The following is a 15,917-nucleotide window of genomic DNA, read 5'->3' as shown; positions in this document are numbered from 1 at the left end:
TCAATAAAGATCTCAAAATGTCTAATCCCACTAGACTACTATTTTCTGAATAAAATAGACGACTATTTTCCTACTCTTTCTAAACTAACAGTTTGCAAAAACAGTTTTGGGTTTCTCTCTAAGAAGGCCTATTACTTTATTTAAATCAGTTATATGTTTACTAAAGCAAACTTTCTCTAAACTGACTTTTAAATTTAAAACTTGACAATTGCAAAATTGCCACATAGATAGATGCACACAGTAGGTTAACGCTATGTGTATCTTCTCGTCATAACAGAAACTTCCAGAAGGTCGCCAAATAGACCATTGAGGTTCATTTCGGGGTCCACATACATTAATCTGAGGGATCCGGGTTCTCATAGAAATTACTATTGCGGAAAGTTCCTACCTGAAATAGTTGAAACTACTTACAATATTACGGCCTCAAGATAGATAACGATTAGTGCATGCCCACAATATAAAAGAAGTGAATATAGAGTAGTGGATATATAAAGGGAATTAGAGTAATGTGTATATAGTGACCATATCGCGACTCTATGGCGCGGAGGTCACCATATACACTTTACTCGTAGGAAGAGATTAGGTATTTTAACAACCTCACTGGAGAACCTGAAATGGTCGATTCTGTAACTTCCAATTGAAGATTATGAATGATTGAGTGAGTAGAACATGAGAGGATGAAGTTCTTAACAAATATATGACTTGACAGCCGACAAAGGACGACATTTCAGGTGGGTGTCCGGAGCAACACGTATTTCCGGGCTTCATATCTCCTCAATTAACAGTCAAAACTCGTTCAAGTAAAGAAATTCGGTTTTTATGGCGTACAAAAAGATTGTCTTTACTGCATCGTTTCGTGTCAGGTAAGTGGTTGCGAATTGTTAGTTTGGGAGCGATTTAAAAAGTAGTGGAACCCAAATTTGAAAGAACACAGAACATCAAAAAGGACCGGGGTGCTTTTGTAACTATCATAGCAAAGGCAATTGGTGGCAAAATTTTAACTGTTTTTTCGCATTTGGTTTGTACCTCAGCTACGACTTCCAGTCGGACCGGGAAGTTAAAAATGACATATCCAAGGTCCTTGGAAATTTAAACTAGCCTCCAAAAGTCATGACACGAATAGAAATACTCCAGCATGCATTTCAAATTTTACGCTTCACAGCACAGGCGTGCGGTATTTCTGTCAGTTTTAGTCTTGGGACAACACTCGCATTAATGTTGGATGCCTGGAACCAAGATAAGTCCCCCTTCCCCTATTTCAGTTCAACCCGATTTCAATTTTTGGGAAAAAAACGTTTCAATTGAAATGTTAAGTACCTTTTTTGTCAAAATAGCCTTTTTTCAGGCAAAACTCGATTGCAAATCCTAATTTTTTCCCATGATCGACACATTTAGGTTGCATTTAAACAGTCATATTTCTCATAAAAGATGAAAAATATTCGAATCACGCTATCTCTATTTTTATTAACTCAGTGATGGGGTAAGATGGCCCAAAAGTTATACAAACTCAAGAAGATGTTCTGGGTGAACATGCCATTAACCATTGATTTACACCCGCTTAGTTTTGCTTCCAACTGTCGGGGCCGGTATGATTTTTGAATTGATGTTTCTTAAGAAAAAAAAATGCAATTTTTTATCGCTAAAACCTATTTTTAACTTTACTATCTGATTCTGCCTTGTTTCGCAGAAAATAACCAGCGAAACTCATTTTCAGTTAAAATGGAGAGTCGACATTTCTTACAATCCGTGCTCTAACCGCGAAACTCTACTTATCGGTACAAGACTGACATCAAACGGAAAAATTTTGGTAAAGAAAAGCACTTTGTAAATAGAATCTTGATTGCTGGTGCTATATTGCCACAACGTGTAGTCGGAGTTAGCCAACCAAGTTCCTTGTCGGAGTTCCAACGAAATGACCTATCCCTAAAAAGATTGGGATCTATTCTGTTCCCCCCCCCCCAGCGTAGTGAGCATAAATCTTTTACACCCCCCAGGCGAACGTGCTATTTTCTTACATAGTAACCTGCTGTATAATAACACATAATTTGTAACTGGGGGTCCTAAAAACATTGGGGGGGGCGAAGCAGAATAGATGCAATGATTGAAGTTATAGCCAAAGAAAAACTCGTTGCTAATCATTTACAAGATTTGTACCGGAAAATTGTAATTAATTGTTCTGATTGCGAGGTACAATTTCTTCAGCGCCCACTAATGGCTCTATGAAGTTTGTCACTGAGAAAGTTGGAAGCTGCACAGCCAAATTGCAACTTTTATTTATCTCCATGTGATGGTTTCAAAGAAACGTCAAGAAACTTAGAAGTTTTCTTTATTAAAGTTTCAAAGAACGAAAGAAGAACTTACCTGACGATATTTATTACTGTGTCGATAAGTAATGGCCACAAATCTAAACTTAATTCTAATTTTGTTTTGGCGCTATCATTATCTCATTGACCTATCAATCATATGTCAGAAGTAAATTCTCCCACCAACAGAAACCTGATTCTAGCATCCACCGACCTCCAACTAATGAACTCGATTGTACCCTAGCCAAATATGATTCTCATGAAATGTTGATGAAAATAGAAAATCACCTCCGGGTTTCGGAGTTAAGCTCTATTCACATGCCAATCATTTAAAATATTTTTAGCTAATCTAAATATTCTCTATAATTTTTTGCATAGATAACTACTATAAATACAAGCTAATTTTTGTATATTTTCAGTTTAAATTTAATTTAAAATTCAACTTATTGAATTCTTCGACCCGTGTTATCGACCATGATAATGGTGTCTAGACCAGCTACAGACAGACAGATTTTGGATCTACAGAAGGCAGAGTCAGCTACTGCGTGGATTATTTCTTTTGTGGCGAAATGTCGCGCAGAGAAGAAAGAGGACAAGGTCAACAACGATGGTACTGTACAGGACCTGCAGGTAACCAATCTCTTCCTTAGTATGTGCGGGCAAGATGCAATTATTAAACTTAGCAGCCTAATGAGTCCTAGGAATTTGATAGGCACTCCGTATAAAGACATCGGATTGGCGATTCAAATTTATATTTCTCTTAAAGAGGGAGTAGTAACGGCAAAAAGGGCTAAATTTATGTCCGTAATACAAAGTGTAGAGGAGTCAGACGAGGACTTTCTTGCACGTTTTGGAGAAGAAGCACGGTATTGTGACTTCGAAAAATTGAAAACAGCGGCCAACCCCGAAGAGGAGTTGGTAAAAAAAAGTTTATCACAGGTTTGAGAGACCATGAAGCAAAACTTAGACTACTAGACGGTATTAAAGCAAAACCAGCAATATCGGTTACTGAATTGACCGAGAGTTTACAGTTCAGAAGTCAAGCAATGGCTTTTGCAAGTTCTTCATCAGGTAATAAGCCCTTTACTGTGAAAGAAGAGGTTTGGTTCAACTTCAACAAGTCCTTTCGAAAACCAACTGAAAAAATTACGGCTAATAAAAGCAGCAACATGTGCACTAGGTGCGGAGGTAAGCTACACTCTAGTAGACACTGTCCTGCGCTAAATAAAAAATGCAACACCTGTGAAAAGGTGGGACGCTTCTCAAAAATGTGTAGAAGGAAACCTCAACCAATTTCAGGTAAGTACAATAAACAGAATGACTTTTGTAAAGAAGAAAATGTTTGTTCAGAGCAAACATCTTCAGCATCGGAGATGGGAATGTTTTATACTAAGGAACAAATCTTTAGCATGTCTGTGACATGGGAATATATATCAATAAATAACTGCAAAGTAAAAATGCAGGTAGACACAGGTGCATATAGCACAGTGATATCATCAAAAATATGGACTGAGCTTGGTAAACCTCAGTTGGCTGGTAAAATAAGACATCTCGAAGCTTATGATGGTCATCAATTAACGCTTCTCGGATCACCTATTTGTGACGTTGAGTGGAACGGAAGCGAGCTCAAACAACTAGCAGTAAAACAACTAGCAGTTGTGCAGCAGTCTGATAAAGAATTTGGACTACATTGTAGAGACCTTCTACCCAAGCACGGTGTGAACAACATCACAGACAAGCACCTACCTGCTGTGAAGGGTTACAAAGCTCATGTGAAGCTGATACCAGGAACATTGCTACTGTTGTGCAAAGCCAGAAAAATACCTCTACCTCTTCAAGACAAGGTCACAGAGAAGCTGGAACAAATGATCAGACAAGGCATCCTTGAATTGGTTTAGCCAGGAGGAGTCACTAATGCATCTCCAGTGATGTGGCAGAGAAAGAAGAGTGGAGAACTGAGACTTTGCGTGGACTTGAAAGTGCACATCAATGGCAAGGTCTTGGATGAGGACTACCCAATACCAGACATTGAGACGATCGTCCACAACCTACATGGGGCCTCATACTTTGAAAAAATTGACCTCTCAGATGCCTACTATCAATTTGAACTTGACGAAGAAGCAAAAGATATATGCACAATCAACACATCTCAGGGACTGTTCAAGATGTGCCAACTACCTCAGGGATTGAAAAACTCTTCTTCAATCTTCCAGAATTGCATCGAATCAACACTCAAAGGAAGTAAAGGTGTTGTAATTTTTCAAGACAATGTATTGGTGTATGGAACTACCAAGGAGCAGTTCGACAAGAGAATGCTTGCAGTCAAGAGTTGATTACTTGAGAAAAATTTTACTATTAATGAGAAAAAATCTAACTCAAAACCAGTCGATAGCGTTAGCTTTTTGGGATACTCCATTTCAAGGGAGGGAACAGCACCAGATCCCAAACATGTTGAAAAAATAAAAAATGCAAGAGCACCAACTAACAATAAACAACTCGAATCGTTTGTTGGGCTAGCTAATTTTTACAGAAGAGTGATTCCTGATTTTGCAAAATTGCTACCCTTAAATAACATGAGAAATCGTGATTTCTTATGGGGTAAAATGGAACAAAAAGCCTTTGAAGAGATAAAAATTGAATTATGTGCTAACCCACTAGTCAGCCATATAGTCTACAAAAAGAAGCAACAGTTACTACTGACGCCTCTGAAAAAGCCATTGGCGGGGTTCTTTCGCAAGAAGGACATCCAGTCATATATGTAGCAAGAAAATTGACTCCAGCGGAGCAAAACTACTCAAACATAGAGCCGGAAGCATTGGCAATTGTGTTTGTGGTCACAAGACTAAAACAATTCCTTCTTGGAAGACGATTTACCCTACAGACTGACCCCAAACCACTCAATTATCTCTTTGCACCAGACGAGGAGATCCCGAAGACAGCATCAGCGAGGATCACAAGATTGGCTATAGTTCTAATGGGTTTTGACTATGAGTTGAAGTACACGCCAGGAGAGCAGATACCCCATGCAGATGCTTTGAGCAGAATGGATTTTGACGAAGACGAATCGGACAGCGATCGAGTGTGCTTCGCAATCAATAACATCTACTTCGCCCAGAGTGATTTGGTGACCCAAGCAGAAATCAAAACTGAACTTGGAACAAACAGACTCTTCCCGGACATAATGAAACGAATAAACAACAGAAAGATGCACTTACTTTACATAATGGAATCATCTTCAGATGTGTTTTTCCTTTCATTCCACCCAAACTACGACACTTGGTTTTGGCAAAAGGGCAAAAGACAGATCCCGGGAAGAATGCAACTGAGGCATCAGTCAGAATGATAGCATGGTGTCCTGGCATTACCCAAGACGTTCAAAACTTTGTTAATAAACGTAAGAATTGTCAATTGAACAGGCCTAGCCTGGAAAAAACAGTCTCTGCGTGGCCAGAAGCCGACCTTTGGGAACGGCTCCACATGGACTGGGGATATGCTAAGGACCGAGGCAATATCTTAGTTATTGTTGACGCAGGTTCTGGTCGGATAGAAGCCTTTCCCGCGGGAAATAGAACATCAGAAACAGTTAAAATATATCTTAGTCAAATCTTTGCAAGATTCGGAATACCAAAAACTTTAGTATCTGATAATAGTCCTGAATTTGTAAGTGGTGACCTTAAACAGGGGTTTGAATCACTGGGAATTAAGAAAATGGAATCACACGTCTATCATCCAAGAGCTAATGGACTAGATGAACGAGCAGTTCAGACAGTGAAGCGGGCACTTCAAGCATGGAGTCCCAACCTTAATGTGTCATTTGGAACATTCCTGCAAAGGGCACTGATGACACATCGCAACACTTCAAAGACAAGGAGCAAAACTCCGGTTGAACTCTTGTTGGGACGCATAGTGAGACTACCAGCAATAGCAGATTTCAACTTGTGCGAACCCATTTTTTTCAAGGCCAACGAAAAGACAAAGAAAGTTCCTGCTACCTTCATCATCAGGAAGGGCTTGAACACATCTTTCATACAGCCCGAAAACTCAGCAAAGACTATTCTAGTGAGCGACAACCAAATTGCGAGATTAGACGAGGACAATGTGAAAACTGAACTAGCAGTGGAGGAGACCAAATCTCAATCACAACAACAACTTCAGAGCACAGATGTGGGACCTTAACTTCAAAACGAAGCTTCTGCAGCCACATCATCTGCAGAACATCAACAACCCGAAACCTCAGAGCCTTCACGAACATCAACAAGAAACAGAAAACAACCCGACAGATTTGGAGAACCTATACCCACAAACTTGCTTAAGAAAAGAGGGAGGATATGATGGTCTCAAAGAAACATCAAGAAACATAGAAGTTTTCTTTATTAAAGTTTCAAAGAACGAAAGAAGAACTTACCTGACGAACTTTTTTGCTGTGTCGATAAGTAATGGCCACAAAACTAAACTCAATTCTAATTTTGTTTTGGCGCTATCATTATCTCATTGACCTATCAATCATATGTCAGAAGTAAATTCTCCAACCAACAGAAACCTGAATCTAACATCCACCAACCTCCAACTAATGAACTCGATTGTACCCAAGCCATATATAATTTTCATGAAATGTTGAAGAAAATAGAAAATCACCTCCGGGATTCGGATTTAAGATCTATTCACATGCCAATCTTGTAAAATATTTTTAGCTAATCTAAATTTTCTCTATAATTTTTCGCATAGATAACTACTATAAATAGAAGCTAATTTTTGTATATTTTCAGTAAAATTTAATTTAAAATTCAACTTATTGAATTCTTTGACCCGTGTTATCGACCACGACAATGGTGTCCAGACCAGCTACAGACAGACAATTTTTGGATCTACAGAACGCAGAATCAGCTACTGTGTGGTTTATTTCTTTTGTAGCGAAATGTCGCGCAGAGAAGAAAGAGAACAAGGTCAACAACGATGGTACTGTACAGGACCTACAGGTAACCAATTTCTTCTTTAGTATGTGCGGGCAAGATGCAATTATTAAACTTAGCAGCCTAAGGAGTCCTAGGAATTTGATAGACACTCCGTATAAAGACATCAGATTGGCGAATCAAAATTATATTTCTCCTAAAGAGAGAGTAGTAACGGCAGAAGGGGCTAAATTTCTGTCCGTAGTACAAGGTGTAGGGGAGTCAGACGACGACTTTCTAGCACGTATTAGGGAAGAAGCACGCTATTGTGACTGCGAAAAACTGAAAAAAGCGGCCAACCCCGAAAAAGAGTTGGTAAAAAAAATTTTATCTTAGGTTTGAGGGACCATGAAGCAAAACTTAGACTACTAGACGGTATTAAAGTAAAACCAGCAATGTCGGTTAGTGAAATGACCGAGAGCTTACAGTTCAGAAGTCAAGCAATGGCTTTTGCAAATTCTTCATCAGGTAATAAGCCCTTTACTGTGAAAGAAGAAGTTGGGTTCAACTTCAACAAGTCCTTTCGAAAACCAACTGAAAAAATTACGGCTAATAAAAGCAGCAACATGTGCACTAGGTGTGGAGGTAAGCTACACTCTAGTAGACACTGTCCTGCACTAAGTGAGAAATGCAACACCTGTGAAAAGGTGGGACACTTCTCAAAAATGTGTAGAAGGAAACCTCAACCAATTTCTGGTAAGTACAATAAACAGAATAACTATTGCGAAGAAGAAATTGTTTGTTCAGAGCAAACATCTCCAGCATCGGAGATGGGAATGTTTTATACTAAGGAACAAATCTTTAGCATATCTGTGACATAGGAATATATCTCAATATATAACTGCAAAGTTAAAATGCAGGTAGACACAGGGGCAGATAGCACAGTGATATCATCAAAAATATGGACTGAGCTTGGTAAACCTCAGTTGGATGGTAAGATAAGACATCTCGAAGCTTATGATGGTATTTGAATTAACGCTTCTGGGATCACTTATTTGTGACGTTGAGTGGAAGGGAAGCAAGCTCACGCAAAAACAACTAGCAAAAGATGATAGGGTGAATATAGGGTGCTTCTTTAGAAGTTTGAAATTGAGGTATGCCAACCATTCGATTTAAGATATAGAGGAAAATACAATACCAACTGGGGGTTCGGTGAATCCGTTTCCGCGATAACCAACCCAAAATTTCTGGATCGAATCCCAGAACTCATAGGATGCATGGGAGTGAACACTTATAATAATAATAATAATAATAATAATAATAATAATAATAATAATAATAATAATAATAATAATAATAATAATAATAATAATAATAATAATAATAATAATAATAATAATAATAATAATAATACTAATAATAATAATAATATTAATAATAATAATAACAATAAAAATAATAGTAATAATAATAATAATAAAAATAATAATAATAATAATAACAATAAAAATAATACTAATAATAACAATAACAATATTAATGAATTTTTCAAAAACCTGGAACTACAGTCAGAGTACATATTTTGCGAAAAGCACAACCTTTTGAGACAGCACCAATCAGACATCTAGTCCCTCGAATGAGGTCTCTTGAGCAAACAATTGATGAGTCTCTCTTCGCTGATAAGTAAAAAAAATCGAAAATCATCATTCGTTACATATGACCACATCACCGTAAAAATTAACACTGGCATATTTTGTTTTAAATAGAAACAACTGCTAACACAAAAATTTAGGAACTATCATTATCACATTTATATCAATCCCAGAAATTGTGCAACAATTTTACCAACGCCTCCATTTTGCACCCTATTATCGATATCAAAAAGTTTTTGTACGGCTGAACATTTATTGAAAAGTAATAGTACTTTATTTTCATTTTTTTCTTTCATTATTTCAATTTAATTTTCGTCTCTTCTCAAAATTCTCAGTCTATTGGCGCTGTTCAGCAACTTTGAAATTTAGCAACTTCGGTTATGAAGTTATTAACATTGGGGTATTTCGATTCTTGTCACACAATATTTGTCAACGACTTAAACAACTATTGAACATGTCGATCTCCATTGATTCAGATTCCAAAGTTTTCTTTAATCTTAGCATATCTTCATACTTTCTAAGCCCGAAAAAATTCCGAATTATCATTCTTTTTTGTTTTTCAATCTTGATTATAAATGATTTGTTTGCAGTGCCATAAATTAATACTCCATATCGATAAATGGGTTCAATGTGTGTTTTGTAAACGTCCTTTAGCTGGCTGCTGTTGAAAAAGGCACTTATATGATCTATAAAAAATTCTCTCTTTGAAACCGGTTTTTCATAATTTTTCGCAGTGTGTATCAAATGTCAGTTCACTATCAAATTTCATTCCAAGATATCTGCACTTTTTACCACCTTATCAGTCAACGATTTTTTCAATTTTCAATGTTTTGATTTGAAACATCTGTTCTAACATTTTTTTCGCTGTTTAGTGTTAGCCGATTGTTTTTGAAACAAATTTTTTTATATAATTCAATTCTTCGTTACATTTGTCTAAGTTTTCCTTGTGAATCAAATTACAGTTGTCAGAAAAGATAATCAAAGTTCAGTTAGTGTCATCTACTCGTAGACCGGCTTTATAGATGAGAAACGAGAAGGAACCCTGGGGAACACCCGTCTTGTCTAGTGCTTTTGATTTTATTTGTCTGTTCAAATCAAATGATTTGTTTAGATAAGAGCGTAACAAGATTCAAAGTACGCCCCTCAAGTCGTAATTTTCACTCAAGGCAAGCAAAATGTTGTGATCTACAGTATTAACAGCTTGTACATTTTTCTGTTAAAAGAGCAATAATTTTCTCTGTTACGGCTAAAATAGCATCAATTGTACATCTTTTGTGCCTGAAGCCAAATTGATTAGATTTGAATAAATTCTACTTAGTTAGAAACTAATTGATTTGAGAAAAAAGAAGCATTCAAAATAGTTTGAAAGATAGAGCTTGAATGATAGAGATTGGGCGATAGTTATTCACATCAATTAATTTTCCCGTTTTGTGTTTAGGAAAGACTTTGATCAATTTAAAACTTTCAAGAAAATATACAGGAATAAAAAAACACTGGTTCACCAACTTTGCAAATACTTTCACGAATGGTGAGATTTAGTTCTTCAGAAAGAGGGTGCAATGTTTGAAAATTTCCGATCTTTTCTTCTTTTTCAGGCAGGCGATAATATCTAAAAATCAGCAGTGCAGTTCTCAGGATATAACGTGAAGTCAGTGCAAGGAGTTAAACATATTTGAATTTTTTTGACAAAATTCTTATTATTTTAATGTATTTGATAAAACTGTCTGCTGTTGGATAATCCGAGTTAAATTTTCAACATGTTCGCATTCTAAATCGTTAATACCACAAAAAATTTTGTAGATTTATTACTTGAGCAGTTCAGCTGGTCATTATAATTTTGGGATTTTGCCTCCCTACACAAACTGGTTATGCTTCTATAAATTTCTGCATTGATTTCATTTGGAAGTCTCTGGTACTCTTTTAGAAGTTCATTTTTTGTCAATACTGCACTCTTAGTCCTGCTAATTAGCTAACGGTTTTCATTTTTTGATTCAGCAGAAGTAAAAAACAGAAAAGTTTCCAATGCGTTCGTAAAATATATCAAAAAATTTTTGCTCAAATTTTCCTCTATTTTGTTGATTTGAATGCCCGGCACAGATTACAAAAATTTTTTCATTAATTTTGCCATGAATTTGCATTTAGCAAAACTTCTTTTCGTTTAATTTGTTCCAAGTTCTCATTTCTCTTTGGCTGTTACTAGAACTTTTACCACTCAGAAAATCTTGTTCAATGAACGATGCGCACTGATTATTGTTTTTTAGCTCTTCGATTTTCATTTGTTTCAATCTTTGAAAAAACAAAGTCAAAAAAAGAAGTTGATTCGGTTGTGATTCCGTTCGGCGTCTTTTCATTTAAACAATTAGGGTCAGATATCGTATAAACGAGTTAATCGTTTGCTGTATTCGTTACACCACTAACTAAATTTTTGGCTGGTTAAGTTCCGCCAAATACTGTTCCAAAATGTCTAAAAAAGATCAGACGGAGCTATTTGGCGTCCTGTACAGAACCCTGACAAAAATTTGTATTCTCTAAGGTGATTTTTATTGTTTGAATTTGTAGTTTATCATCTTGTTTATCAAAAAACAATTCATCATGTTGCTTGGTACTGCAAAAAGTTGCAACAGCTCCCCTCTTCTTGATCTGTTTGTATAGCGCAACGAAATGAAAACTACAAGTTTGTATTAGCCAGGTTCAATATTTTAATTTAGCCAAGTTTCACTGAAGCAAGCAATCTCGGGTTGTTTTATTGTTTCCAAAGTTTCCAAAGTTTTATTGTTTCCAAAGATGACATCAGAGTTTTGTTTTAATGAGTGAATGTTCTCCAGTTGTCGCTGAATTTGATTTTAGAGCGCCGTCTGAACCGCTTTATATCTTTTTTACTTCAGTTAATAGTTTTTCTTAGTAAAGTCTACTGGTAGTTAATATAGTTTCGTCAACCAATTTTTGATCCATACTGTTTCTAGTCCCTTTTTTAATAATTCTTAAAAGTTGATGTAAAATTTGGTCCTATGTTTTTATAAATTTTTGGCTGGTTGAGCGCCACAAATTCGCTAAAAATTGTCAGAATTATGGCTACTCTTACTTTTTATTCCATTTAATGAAAGAGACAAAATGAATGACTTGTTGAAGTTGGAGAATTGCTGAAAAGATCCTTATTTTGTTCCTCATTACTGACTTCACATTAAAACATTCCAAATTGCCATAGAAAAATGGAGAAAACGTTTTCAAATTGGATGAATTTCTGGATCTTTTCAACAATTGCCCCCCCTATTTATTAACCAATCAGAGACGACTAATAACTTTCCACGCATGCACATACTATTAAATTGAATAGAATAAAATACACCGTGGTATAGCAATTAGCCGAACCGGAATACAAAGCGAAAAGAATTTCCGACTGGAGGGTCGCTTCGCCGCGATAACCGACCCGCGATTTCCGGATAACATCCCACAGCGCATGAGAGGCATGGCTATGAACAGCGGTCCGCAATTGCGCTTGAACTAATATTCGGCTATCTAAAGTGTAGGCCAAGTAATATTGTGGTAAAGTATAGCACAAAAGGGGAGGCGATTCTCTACTAGGTACCAAAGGGGGGGGGGGGGGGCAATTGTTGAAAAGATCCGAATTTCTATATGGCAATTTATGCCGCCGCTCTTAGTCCCACGAATCGATTTATTGTGTTTTAGTTGTAGCTGTGTTTAGCTAGCTTTACAAAACAGCTATCGCACATACAAAAACAAATAAGCTGTCTTTTTTATCATTCAACTGAAAACTAATTTGTTATTTGAATGCGGTATGATCTCGAACAAACATTGTGATAACACATAATGATTGATCTGCTTGTTTTCTCTAAATATTATCGCGTATTTTATGCTAATTAGAAGCTGATATTCAAATCAGGCGTGTTGAAGAATTTTGGGTGAACCCAAGCGTAACAGGGTTGACTTTTGGACTTTATTGACGTAGGTTTGGGTTGTGATAGACGGTTACATGTGCTTATTGGCGGATATGCGGGCAAGTAATTAGGCGGCCATACCTTTTAACAGCAGAAATATTTGCGTAAATTGCCACATGTGGCAAAATTGGTACGGAGCAAATTTTGTGCAAATACGAAACGGCTTATTCTGCTCTGCTTTTTATCCTCCATTTTCGCAGCTCGGTCACGTGACCAGGAAATTTGATCACATGACCAGACAAGTTTCTATAGCGAAGCGCGTACTTTCACTGCACACGTATGCGTGTATATTAATATGTAATGTTGTGGTGGCGCTTTTAGTGTGTTTTGTGGTTTGCATTGATTTGCGTCAATGAAAAATGTGAACAATAATAATCGAAATGAAAACACACAAAAAAGAACAGAGAGAGTACTTGTATTTTGTTCACGTTTTCACTTGGTCTTCTTTCACACGCTTCATGCATTCATTATTATCTTCCTACGCCATTTAATTGTATTTTCTCAGCGGCTTCATTCAGATTCTTGTCGGTGAAAACAGCACCAAGAACACAAAATCGAAAGTGCTTAAAACCTAATTCTAGAACGTTCTTTTAATCTGTCTATATTAATACAAGCACATATAGTGTAGCCAGTAAAACAAGCAGAAAAATTGTCTTTCTATCTACATAAATTATAAACTAAAATCAGATCCTTTTTACTGCCTCACAAATGAAAAAATGTGATTTCGGCTCAATAAATTTTAGGTTTAAATGATACAATTTTATTGCCGCTTGTCAGTGTTAGTACAACACCATATACATCGAACATGTGATCAAATTATGTTTGAATTGTCGGCGAGTAAATCCGACTAGCAGCCGAAAAAGGAATTAACCAGACAGAAGGCGCGCAAATGTATTATACTACGCTATAAGTGCCTCTCTACGCTTGTATTCGGTTCGCTGTTCTACATTACCCTTAGGTCAGGGGTTATTAGCCGAGAAAGCGTTTAGCCGCAAATTTACAGAAACGCTTTTCTAGGTTTCAAAGAAACTAGCTAGTGACAAAATTGCAATGGCAATTCAACTTCTCAAAATATTAGTATAAAATCATTGTGTTAAACACATCTTAGGATGCTATCGGCTAATTCAACAATCGCCTTCGATGGCATTTCTGCTTTCTACAACTCAATTTACTTTCTATGCATAACGTAAAAACACAGAGCCGAAAAACAGAAAACATTGAACTGAAGTTCGCGCTTTTTGATTGAAGAATTTTTTTCATTTTTGCCTGTGACCCAGAGTACTGGGCGGGTGCATATTAATTGCAACCCCCAAGAGCATATGCTATATGTACACAAGATGATTTACTGTAATTACACCCATTCATTAAGTTGGAATGGATGGGACGTAATAACGCAATGGGGGAATGAATAATAACAAAAGATCAAATTTTTCTAATAACTCTACTTTTTTGGAAACAGAGGACTGATTTTGATCAGATTAGCTATGTAAAATCTATTTTAATTTTCTAATCAAGTAGTTCAGTTTAGCACGCTTGTAAAATAATTTACTATGGTTGAAAGCTGTTATTTTAATTTATTTTCGGCTTGGAGGACAGTTCAGTTTACTACACTTAAGTTGGAATATCCGCGCGTTTACTTTTTAATACATACTTTTGTGACAAAAAAAATAGTAAATGATACTTTTGCTGTTCTGTTGTGTATGTTTTTATGGAAATCGTAGTCGTCACGTCCATGTAAATTTGTCTGCAATTTATGAATGGAAATGCATTCGAACGTGTGAAAATATTGTCTAATTCTCCCGAATTTCTCTTCGGCGTAAATTCCTTCTCGCTTTCCTTCCGAATGGAACAATAAGCGCTCTTAAAAAGGAATAAAATTTGCTCAAATATCCGAAAAAGGCCATAATTTTGTATGCGTTCTACAGTTTACAGTAATCGTAGCTGATCTAGCGTTTGTTAAAACGCTTTTCAGCTTTTTGTTTTAAGTCTTTCCATAATTTAAGGGGAATTTAGTCTCTAAATTTATCTTCAAATTGCTGTTACTTGAGCTAAATTGTTACTTCATTTCAGACTTTTTTCCTTATAGCTGAGAAATTCGCCGTTCTGAATTTAATTTGTTTCCTGTTTTTCCAAGTTGGGAATAATTGAGTTTAAAAATAGTTTTTCCTTAATTGTTGTCGCAAATAACTTGGTTTATATTTAGCTTCATTCTTACTCTAAATCCTTTCCTTTTAAGATTCGCTTTCAGATAAAAGTATAAAACGACGCTTTTACATATGTTAAAATCGTTTACATATTAAACGTACTTATTGATAAAACGCCTTTAGTTTCATTTTACTCCATTTAAATTTCATTTATGATAAACTACATTTGACAACGTTTTATGTATAAATGTGAAACTAATATATTTACTCACAGTTTGTCAGTGAACTAAATATAGAATAATCTTTAATCGATTTACAATCGAGAGAGGAGTAGCCCAAAGTAAATAAATTTGAAATTTGCGCCTGACATTTTCTTTATTTTGTTCATTTAAATTTCAAACAAATTCAATATTTGTCGCCAATTTGTGAAATTGATAACCTGTCAAGTTGCCCGACTTATGGTCAAAATTGATGATTAAAGATTGATTTCGAATTGACAAATAATTTTGATATTAATGCGTACACTTGCCTTAAACTGTAACAAAGTGAGGGAAAAGGTAAGTTTTTATTGTTTAATGTTTCCGATTTTACCAAATGTGCGAAACTATTTTAAGGGGATCTTTTCCGTCATAGCATGTATATAAATTGGGGGGAGGGGTGAAAAATTGCGCGCGTGTGTGTGTGTGTGTGTGTGTGGGGGGGGGGGGGGGGGGGAGTGATAACAGGAAAAGATCCATTTAGTGGTCTTATGGAAAAATTATGCTCTATGACCGAAATGTCTTACGAAAAGACCACGCCTCGCCAAACTAGCGTATGAAAACTTTAAACTGTGATTCGGGATCATTTATTTACAATCACCATTGACATCAATTTCTAAGTAGAAGGAAGCATTGAGTTACTTTTAACTGTTCCGATCAACTTAGATTGACTACGGTTTCAATTTTTGACGTCGTTGACACCCTCTCCACTGACT

The 15,917-nt window shown here is 36.2% G+C and overlaps 1 protein-coding gene across 2 annotated transcripts in view; it reads left to right on the top strand.

Annotated features, from left to right (window-relative positions):
• LOC142349456 (chromodomain-helicase-DNA-binding protein 1-like) overlaps positions 1 to 15,917 on the top strand; it is a 369,586-nt gene that overhangs the window by 111,965 nt on the left and 241,704 nt on the right. The window lies entirely within an intron of this gene.

The sequence above is a fragment of the Convolutriloba macropyga genome, chromosome 11, assembly GCF_964194025.1.
Source record: "Convolutriloba macropyga chromosome 11, txConMacr16.3, whole genome shotgun sequence".
In the NCBI taxonomy this organism is placed as follows: domain Eukaryota; kingdom Metazoa; phylum Xenacoelomorpha; order Acoela; family Convolutidae; genus Convolutriloba; species Convolutriloba macropyga.
This window is presented reverse-complemented; position numbering and strand designations above follow the sequence as displayed.